The sequence below is a fragment of the Schistocerca serialis genome, chromosome 1, assembly GCF_023864345.2.
Source record: "Schistocerca serialis cubense isolate TAMUIC-IGC-003099 chromosome 1, iqSchSeri2.2, whole genome shotgun sequence".
Taxonomy (NCBI): domain Eukaryota; kingdom Metazoa; phylum Arthropoda; class Insecta; order Orthoptera; family Acrididae; genus Schistocerca; species Schistocerca serialis.
Window position 1 is genome coordinate 1,121,584,330 of NC_064638.1, and position 11,048 is coordinate 1,121,595,377.

Consider the following 11,048-nt stretch of genomic DNA (forward strand, 5'->3'; position numbering starts at 1 on the left):
CTTGTATGAATATCAAGAGCTCAGATGGAAAACCAGTTCTAAGTAAAGAAGGGAAGGCAGAAAGGTGGAAGGAGTATATAGAGGGTTTATACAAGAGCGATGTACTTGAGGACAATATTATGGAAATGGAAGAGGATGTAGATGAAGATGAAATGGGAGATAAGATACTGCGTGAAGAGTTTGACAGAGCACTGAAAGACCTGAGTCGAAACAAGCCCCCGGGAGTAGACAACATTCCATTAGAACTACTGATGGCCTTGGGAGAGCCAGTCATGACAAAACTCTACCATCTGGTGAGCAAGATGTATGAGACAGGCGAAATACCCACAGACTTCAAGAAGAATATAATTATTCCAATCCCAAAGAAAGCAGGTGTTGACAGATGTGAATATTACCGAACTATCAGTTTAATAAGTCACAGCTGCAAAATACTAACGCGAATTCTTTACAGACGAATGGAAAAACTGGTAGAAGCGGACCTCGGGGAAGATCAGTTTGGATTCCGTAGAAATGTTGGAACACCTGAGGCAATACTAACCTTACGACTTATCTTAGAAGAAAGATTAAGGAAAGGCAAACCTACGTTTCTAGCATTTGTAGACTTAGAGAAATTTTTGACAACGTTAACTGGAATACTCTCTTTCAAATTCTGAAGGTGGCAGGGGTAAAATACAGGGAGCGAAAGGCTATTTACAATTTGTACAGAAACCAGATGGCAGTTATAAGACTCGAGGGGCATGAAAGGGAAGCAGTGGTTGGGAAAGGAGTGAGACAGGGTTGTAACGTCTCCCCGATCCTATTCAATCTGTATATTGAGCAAGCAGTAAAGGAAACAAAAGAAAAATTCGGAGTAGGTATTAAAATCCATGGAGAAGAAATAAAAACTTTGAGGTTCGCCGATGACATTGTAATTCTGTCAGAGACAGCAAAGGACTTGGAAGAGCAGTTGAGCGGAATGGACAGTGTCTTGAAAGGAGGATATAAGATGAACATCAACAAAAGCAAAACGAGGATAATGGAATGTAGTCAAATTAAATCGGGTGATGCTGAGGGGATTAGATTAGGAAATGAGACACTTAAAGTAGTAAAGGAGTTTCGCTATTTAGGGAGTAAAATAACTGATGATGGTCGAAGTAGAGAGGATATAAAATGTAGACTGGCAATGGCAAGGAAATCGTTTCTGAAGACGAGAAATTTGTTAACATCGAGTATAGATTTAAGTGTCAGGAAGTCGTTTCTGAAAGTATTTGTATGGAGTGTAGCCATGTATGGAAGTGAAACATGGACGATAACCAGTTTGGACAAGAAGAGAATAGAAGCTTTCGAAATGTGGTGCTACAGAAGAATGCTGAAGATAAGGTGGGTAGATCACGTAACTAATGAGGAGGTATTGAATAGGATTGGGGAGAAGAGAAGTTTGTGGCACAACTTGACTAGAAGAAGGGATCGGTTGGTAGGACATGTTTTGAGGCATCAAGGGATCACAAATTTAGCATTGGAGGGCAGCGTGGAGGGTAAAAATCGTAGAGGGAGACCAAGAGATCAATACACTAAGCAGATTCAGAAGGATGTAGGTTGCAGTAGGTACTGGGAGATGAAAAAGCTTGCACAGGATAGAGTAGCATGGAGAGCTGCATGAAACCAGTCTCAGGACTGAAGACCACAACAACAACAACATTAGCCTGAAGATGAGGTATTGTCTCGAAACATGTCGCTAAATAAATAAGTAATGCAATAGTTGACAAAGTTTGCGACGTGTAGCGGCAATTTAAAAAAACCTTTACATACCTATGCACTCCATGTATAGACAGGTCTTCGAAAACGAATTCACGGAGTCCATGTACTTATGGCTCCAGTTATGCAAGTATCGATATATCTGATTGTCTATGCATGGAGTGCTGCAGATGGCATTAATGAGGTACCGAAGCTCGTCGTCTAAACAAAAAACTTCTGAAAACATATGGCTGTTTGGCGATTTTTCTTTGGTAAATACTTGACCAGCTGCTGTCCCGTATGCACTATGGATCAACAGAGACTGTTTTATTCTTCATTTTACTATGTGTTTACGTAAATTTAATATTTTACGCTATTTTAATTGTTTAGATATTTTTTAAACGCGACTTTTTTTAAGAAGAAAGAGTCTCTGCAAATAGGGGACACATTGCCGCTGCTGGCCGCACCTTACTTTAATTTAAATGCTTAACATTGACCTTTACTTTTAGTTTTTGGCACATTTGCTTGGTAAGCGAGCGTGACGACTGCGTGTCATGGTTAACGGGCTACCTAAATGTTTTAAAAGTACTCTCTGTACCGTACGTGAGCTATTTCAGAGAGAAAGCAATTTTTAAACGTTTCTTTTATTATTATTTTAACTATTTACTGTGATTTGTTTTATTCTGTACCGAAACCGGTAGCCAATAGGCAAAAAACGTTGCTACTATAAACTAAAACAAATACTTTTTCCTAAAATCGAAATATTGTTTTCAATGATACGGTCTGCCTCTTCGGAAATGAGTTGCAGCGAATCTTGGACTCCTGTTTCCATGTTAATATGTAATTATACCAAAGTTATAAATTGCCGCCCGTGGACGGTGAACGGTGTACGAAAAGAACTAGAAGTCAACATTTCGAGAACGGTTTGAAATTGAACAAGAACAGACGAACGCAGTAAAGGAACTACAACTAGGTACTGGAATGAGGAACGAGTAATCACCCAGATAAGGACGAGTGCGAGGCGGTAACGAAGAACGGGAGAACTAGACAACGAACAAGTGACTATTCGAAAAAGAAAAAGATCCAGGTGGGAATGTGTGAACTGAAGAAAACGGAAAACGACCGCTCTTCAGAAGTTGTTCCTTGGTCCTTCCATTCAGTTTAGCAAACAGTTCCATTGAATCCGTTCGTTCCCGAACTACCCGCATCTAGCCTCTTAGCCTAATCTTCACGAGACAAAATGTGGTTCACGGCGGAACAGAAAATACCATTCAGTGCATACTAATAGGAACGACCTTGATTGCGTCACGAAAGCATAGGTAAATTCCGGAATTTTAATATGCAGTCCTAAGTCAAGAGCAACTGCCAATACCCTGCAGCACTTGTGAGTGCAATTGCTCTCAGAATCGTTGCTGATAGAAAACTTTAACATAGTATTACTTTCTAGTAGGCTAATCAGAGCTCCATTTATGGTAGAGGTACTTTCCTCTGTAAGTGAAGCCCCTGCAGATTTTGTCAGAGAAATTGTCATATACTTTGTCTTTCCCATTCCAACAAATTTAAGTAAACGTTTTAAATATTAAGAATTCATCATCGAGGTTTCATTGTTTCTCGTGCACCGGCTGACTGTGTTTTACTTTCAACACAACTTAGTTATAGGTCACTGTATTTCGGAAGTAGATATGCATATCTCTGACATTAAGCTGCGAACATCATTTTGCTTCCAGGTATGTTCAGCACACTGCTAAGGTTGACAGTCACGTTAATTCTTTTCGTTATAATTTTCTGACTAAGTACCTGCATACCATTTAGAAACTCCCGTCCTTTAGTCTGTCTGTCCTTTGACAGAACTGATCATATCAGAGAAAAGTTCATCGTAAAAACGGATGCAGTGAAACAGGATAGGCCTACTACAAGCAAATTGCCGTTTCTTTATTCGGCCTCACCTTCGTGTTACTGTCGTCACTGCCATTATTTTTAGTTCTTTTTCCGCTTTATCATAATAAGCACTGCAGAGAACGCGCTGGCTTCGCACCTCATCCGTAATTAACTGCGTGATTTACGACTTCTCCCGGCTGACAACCTCGAATTATACAATCCAGGCACCCCAGAGATGCAATTACGTGTTTATAAAAGTACAAGCTACGTGGATAACTCTCACGTTAATTCGGAATTTTAGCGATTCTTCCCTTCGCTGCGGGATCAGAACGGTAAGGTACGTGCTTACTGATTTTAACTAGCTTGGGAATAACAGATTCTCTCCGTATTTTCGCAGTAACTACACACTTTGCTAATTCCCTTCATCTTACATTGGCGTCTAATGTCTAGTGTCGATAACCTCGACGGACAAAGCAGATATTTCAGAAAACCTTGCGCAAGCTGAGTGATAAAATAAAATTGTGTAGTCTTTAATGGTAGCTGCGAAAGGAAACAATTAAACATGTTAATAGTCACCCGCATAGTCTCAAAACAGAATTAATTTTATTGCAACCAGTATCCATTTTGGAAAAGCTCCATGGATCTAAAAATGTCTGACATTACAGCTAATTATCGAAAAAATCCCTCTGAATAATTTAACATTTTTTATCAACGTTTCTCTTTATTTTCACTAAATTCAACAGTACTAACGCTGACTTTTGAGACTTAGCTGCTCATCGAGACTACTTAAATTAGAATTCGGAGAAATGGAATAAACAATAGTTCTATTGACATTGTCGGAAATAGGATACAATTTCGTAAATAAATTTCTCTGTAATATACAAGATTACAGCTATTTCACCGAATATCGCTTAAACGATGACAAGATCATCATCACCAAGAGGTGCAACATTTACAATCAAGACATGTGTCATGAAACAGAGATGTCGGTCATGGCCGTTAAATCCTAAAATCAAGTTTCCTATTAAACAGAACAGTGTGCATATTTGTCTTTCCGGAAAAAAGACCATTTCAATTCGAGGTCCGCGACGTGGTTGTATGATCATGCTCATCCAGACAGAAAGTATGTCTGTCCTCTTGAATGCTAGTTGTATGAGACCGTTGAAATTCTTTATGACGCTGAGTACGACCCTCCTGTACCCATCGGTTCCGTACTGGCATGACAGTCGTGGGATCCAGACCATTGCCAGCTGTAACATCTCGAAACGATAAACTACAATCTCAACTGACTACTATCCAGCCTCTCTCCCATTCGAATATGTGCTGGTATATATATGTTCCCTCTTACACGAGACAGGATGAACTCACAAACAAGGAACTCCCAAATGCAATTTCTGAATAAGAGACCCGCCGCCTAATCTTTCCTTACACAGGCTGATTTAGCTGCCCCTACCGATGTCGTTTTATGCAACCCGCAGTACTACACCTGGCCTACAAAAACCATTTGCGAGATATTCATATTCTCTCTCTAGCTACGTGCAAACTATTAGCCCTACAGAAAAGATGAACAGGATCTTTTTGTAGGAAATTTAATGTAGTTAAATTTTGCACTGGAATACGTCTTTGCTGGAGGGCATGGTTTTCGAGTTGTTCAAGAAAAACGTAAAAAAGTGACCTTCAAACACACCTGCACTCCCACACTCATCCCCCACCAATCAGGATTTCTAGTATGTCGTTCGTGGTATCCCTCCTAACCCTGTACAAAAATTTGAGACTACACGAACTGTTACCGATATTCGACCTTTTTTGGTTTCTGTTGACTGTGCTATTGTGCCACCAGCACAGCCAGCTACTTCGTTAGCATTATTAATCTAAAGCTGGCTATGAGGATAATGAAAGAAATACGACTTTCGTAAGCGTTCGCTAGAACTAATTACGTTGACAATTTGATCCATGCTTAACCCTTAGAATCACAGTGGTTTCGTGGTTGCCGAATGCAAGATGTAATAGTTTATTTGATGCTATTAAGATTTACAAAACCATTAGGTAAAATCTGCACGGGAGATCGTTTTACAATTTGTAAGTTGTCGACTAAGTCGATGGCGTAATAATTCAAAATGTTCAAATGTGTGTGAAATCTTATGGGACTTAACTGCTAAGGTTATCAGCCCCTAAGCTTACGCACTACTTAAACTAAATTATCATAAGGACAAACACACACACCCATTCCCGAGGGAGGATTCGAACCTCCGCCAGGACCAGCCGCACAGTCCATGACTGCAGCGCCTAAGACCGCTCGGCTAATCCCGCGCGGCCGTAATAATTCCAGTCAATGAAGACCAAAGAAGGTTGAAAGTGGGAAATAAATTGTTTCTTCTACCTCATGATCTTTGTCGCTTGCTACCTTCGTGGTGAAGAAATTTTGTTAGTCAGTGGTGTATTTATCGTAGCGTGAGCGACTGTTACACGACCTTCAACAGCGTCCCTGAACTGTAACAAGTTTCATTAAATCGAGTAGCAATGGACGTTCAGTTCAGAACACACTGTAAGTGGTCTTGCGTCGCACCGGAGGGCAAATACAGTGGACTTCCTCAGTAGCCCAAAGGAAAACGACGTACATAAACTCTTAGGGCAATGGAAAGAAAAGAAGACGATTGTATGGATATAATGTGTCCTATATTGAAGGATGATCATTGTCTGCCCACATTTGGTTAGTACAGAAATTTTAGCATCATTCTCAGTGCTTCCAGGTCATACATCATATACACTATAAGAAGGCTTACACATTCCTCGCCACATGCGACCAGGCGTTGTACTGCTGAAATGGCATGTGGAACGGATTGCAGGAGGGGTAGCGGCTGGCTGCTGTGGCCGAGCGGTTCTAGGCGCTTCAGTCCGTATCCTCGCTGCTGCTTCAGTCGCAAGTTCGAGTCCTGCCTCGGGCATGGATGTGTGTGATGTCCTTACATTAGTTACGTTTAAGTAGTTCTAAGTCTAGGGGACTGATGACCTCAGATGTTAAGTCCCATAGTGCTTAGAGCCATCTGAACCATTTGAGGGGTAATGTTTCAAGCTGTAAAACCTCCTTGATAGCTGTTCAGATTGCCCTCAAGAATTAGGAGTTGAAATCATGTGTTAGAGGTAATGGCGCCCCAAACACTTGCACTTGCCATTCTTCCGCTATGCCGCTCAACAAAATTCTCTGCCCAATTGGGTTCACCACGCGTATGCGGCCATCACTGTAGAACAAGCTGAAGTGAGATTCGACCGGAAACACTACACTTTCACACCCAGCACTCCACTGTCGGCGTTAACGTTTCCATTTCTCTCTGCGACATTGGTAGGCTCTGGTCAATGGAAGCCAACGGAATGGCTTGCGTGCCACCAGTCCAGCCCGCAGAAGACAGCGTCGAACCGTCGCCACAGACATATCCACACCCGCTGCAATGCTCCAATACCGCACCAACGCTGTGGACGAAGCTCTTCTGTGCCATACAGCCAAGCGGACAAGATGGCGGTCATCTCGCACTGTGGTCACACTGTGTTGTCCAGTGCCCTGTCGGCTCTGTGTACAGCCCTCTTCTTACCACTGGTTCCACGTACGCCTCGCTGCTGAAGCAGCGTGCGCTGGATGACAGCAGTGTCACGGAATGACAGACCCGCTTCACAGAGACCAATCCTTGTGCCCCAGCATATTCACATGCTGATATACCATCGTGTGATGTCAGCGAGGCGTAGTAAGGCTTGGTTACATATTTCCACTTCGCATGAAAGCTCTGCAAGGACTGACCGTTCCGTTATAGTGACGTGACTGGGTACACAAAATACAGTGCTATTGAGCCTGCGTGCATGTCACCTCTCTGTCATTTAAATCACTTATTACAGTTCCTCTGTTCTACACGTCCTCTTATCGTGGAATGTTGCATATAATTATTTCTAGGTGTTACTCTTTTCACAAACAACAGTGTATTTAACTAGAATGAAAGAGTGATTCATTTGTGTGTCAGTATAAAATGGTTGTCCAGTGGTTTGTGGGTGTGAGTAGTACGCGAAATCGGGCATCACCGCACTCTGCATTGTTGCCAAATTTATAGTAACCCCTAAACCTATTTGTCTGTTAAGTTGTTTTCCATGTCGCCCTCTCCCTCTCTGGGCAATCCCCAGCCTTCCTGCCACCCACAAACCTTGCACCACTTTTTACGTAAAACTAATTGACTACTTAATGAAATTGGTCAGACATTTGGGGGAAATAGCTCGTCCACTCATATGACATTAACAACGCGATCAGCACTGGTAGCGGGAGAGGACTTCAGCTTCGGTATCCAGCAGGGTAGGCATAGTTCTAAATGTTTACGGCCATCTAATAGCACTCGCTATCCATAACCCTACCTTAGCCCACTCAGTTAGCCGTGTGGTCTAACGCACGGATTTCCGGATGGGAAGGAACGCCTGGTCCCCGGTACGAATCCGCCCGGCGGACTTGTGTCGAGGTCCGCTGAGCCAGTCAGTCTGCGGATGGTTTTTAGGCGGTTTTCCATCTGTCTCAGTGAATTCGGGCTGGTTCCCCTTATTCCACCTCAGCTACACTATGTCGGCGATTGCTGCGCTAGGCGCTACAGACTGGAACCGCGCGACCGCTACGGTCGCAGTTTCGAATCCTGCCTCGGGCATGGATGTGTGTGATGTCCTTAGGTTAGTTAGGTTTAAGTAGTTCTAAGTTCTAGGGGACTGATGACCTCAGAAGTTAAGTCCCATAGTGCTCAGAGCCATTTGAACCATTTGAGTTTGACTGCTGCGCAAACAAGTTGTACGCGTACACCACCATTACTCTACCACTCAAACACAGGGGTTACACTCGTCTGGTGTGAGACGTTCCCTGAGGGGTCCACCGGGGGCCGAACCGCACAATAACTCTGGGTTCGGTGTGGGGCGGCGGAGGGGTGAAGTGGACTGCGATAGTCGTCGTGGGGTTGCGGACCACTGCGGCTGCGGCGAGGACGGACCCTCTCCGTCTTTTCTAGGTCCCCGGTTAACATAACATAACATAATGCATTCAGTTACATGAAGAAATAAACTTATGTAGGCCTAAATATAAGTGTAGCTATTTTGTGTTTGTTATAGACTGAAATGACGAAAGTTACGGGGTACCTCCTAATATCGTGCTGGACATCCTTTTGCCCTGCATAATGCACCAGCTCGACGTAGCCTGGACTCAACAAGTTGTTGGAAGTCCCATTCAGAAAACCTGAGCCATGCTGCCTCTTTAGCCATCCACAATTGCGAAGGTGTTGCCAGTGAAGGATTTTGTGCGAGAAACTGACCTATCGATTTTTTTTTTTTTTTAGTCATCAGTCTTTTGACTGGTTTGATACGGCCCGCCACGAATTCCTCTCCTGTGCCAACCTCTTCGTCTCAGGGTAGCACTTGCAACTTACGTCCTCAATTATATGTATTCCAATCTGTCTCCTCTACAGTTTTTACCCTCTGCAGCTTCCTCTAACATTATGTTTTGGGAACATGAAATCCATGAATTGCTCTAAATGGTCTCCAAGTAGCCGAACATAGCCAGAACACAATCCATACCACGTAAAGACAGCCCACACCGTTATGGAACCACCACCAGCTCGCACAGTGCCTTCTTGACAACTTGGACCCATGGCTTCGAGGGATCTGTGTCGCACTCGAACCCCAGCAAGAGCTGCTATAAACTGAAATCGGGACTCATCTGACGAAGCCGCGGCTTTCCAGTCGTTTAGGTTCCAATCTATATGGTCACGAGTGCAAGAGAGGCGCTGCAGGCGATGTCGCGCTGTTACCAAAGGCACTCGCATCGGTCGTCTACTTCCATAGCCCATTAATCCCAAGTTTCGCCGCACTGCCCTTACGGGTACGTTCGTCGTACGTCCCACATTGATTTCTGTGATTATTACTTGCATTGTTGCTTGTCTTTTAGCATTGACAACTCCACGAAAACGTCGCTGCTCTAGGCCGTTGAGTGAAGGCCGTCTGCCACTGCATTGTCTGTGGAGAGAGGCTGTGCCTGACATTTGGTATTCTCGGTAGACTCTTGACGCTGCGGATATCGAAATATTGATTTCTCTAACGATTTCCGAAACAAAATGTACCATGCGTCTAGCTTCAACTAACATTCCGTGTTCGAAGCGTTTTAATTCCCGTATTGCGGCCAGAATCATGTCGGAAGCCTTTTAACATGAATCTTCTGAGCACTAATGACGACTCTGCCAAGGCATCGCCCTTTTATACCTTGTATACACGATACTACCGCCATCCGTAAATGTGGATATCGCTATCCCATGCCTTATGTCACCTCAGCGTAGTGTTAATGCGTTGCAAGTGAGCCCCTGCCGATGAGCGGCTTGTCTGGAACCAATTTTCAATTGATCCTGTTTGATAGCTGGTACGTATGTATCGCGTTACATCCCGCTTATTATCGGTATTAAAGTTGTATGATGAAATTTTGCTATTGGGAACATCTTTCTTCTGGAATTGCAAGTTCCGATGAGAATGGCGCAAGAGCAGCTGAGAATCCGTGACAAAGACGCGCTCAGCTCAAGAGAGAGCTACAGAGAAGCGCTTTCAATGGCGCAATCCAGGCGTTGCGAACCCAACAGGAACCGAGCAATAACTTGTCGGCGTTCCGAATTTGTTCGCATCTGGCCGACAGATCTCGCGGTGACTTTCAGATTGCCGCAACGGCGATCTGCCGGAAAATCTCTCACGAGGCCAGGCTCGAGAGCGCGTCCGGGAAGCACAGTCGCTGCGAACAATTGTCCGCGAGATGCTATCGCTGCAGATTAGGGCCAAGCGAGCGTACGACTGGTGTCAACAAGTGCCGCTCGGGCTGGGATGCTTATCTGCGCATGCGCGAGCCACAGGTCACGACCTGACACCGTGTATATAGTGCGGCGACAGCTGCCACGACAGACTGTTCAGAATTTCAAGCGTCGTTAAACATGCAAAAACGAATATTCTCTAAGTCTCTGTTCGCACACAGGGAACTTTACGCCTGTCTTTCTTATTTCGCAGCAACAGCTCTTTATCGCGAACACGGGGCATTTCAAAGTCATTGGAGGAATCGGTTGGGGCAGAATATCGGAACACTGGGCTGCAGTGCGACGTGGTCATTATTATCATCTTCATCACCAGGCAACCAATATCCCATCTGAACAAAAAAAAAAAAAAAATAAACCTCGTCTTTTTCAGGCATTACAGTTCACACGCTTTTTTTCTAATGTTTTAACTTTCCATTATGTCACCTTCTTAATTTTTGCCTTTCTCTCGCAATCCAACGACTGTATTAGTTCATCTACTAAACACTTGGCTATATGTCATGCAGACATCTTAAATTTCGTTTTAATTACAATTCTAATCATGTGTTCCACGCCAGAATGTTCACTGGCCCATTTGTTTGTTTTAGATTGGTTTTGCATTAAAAA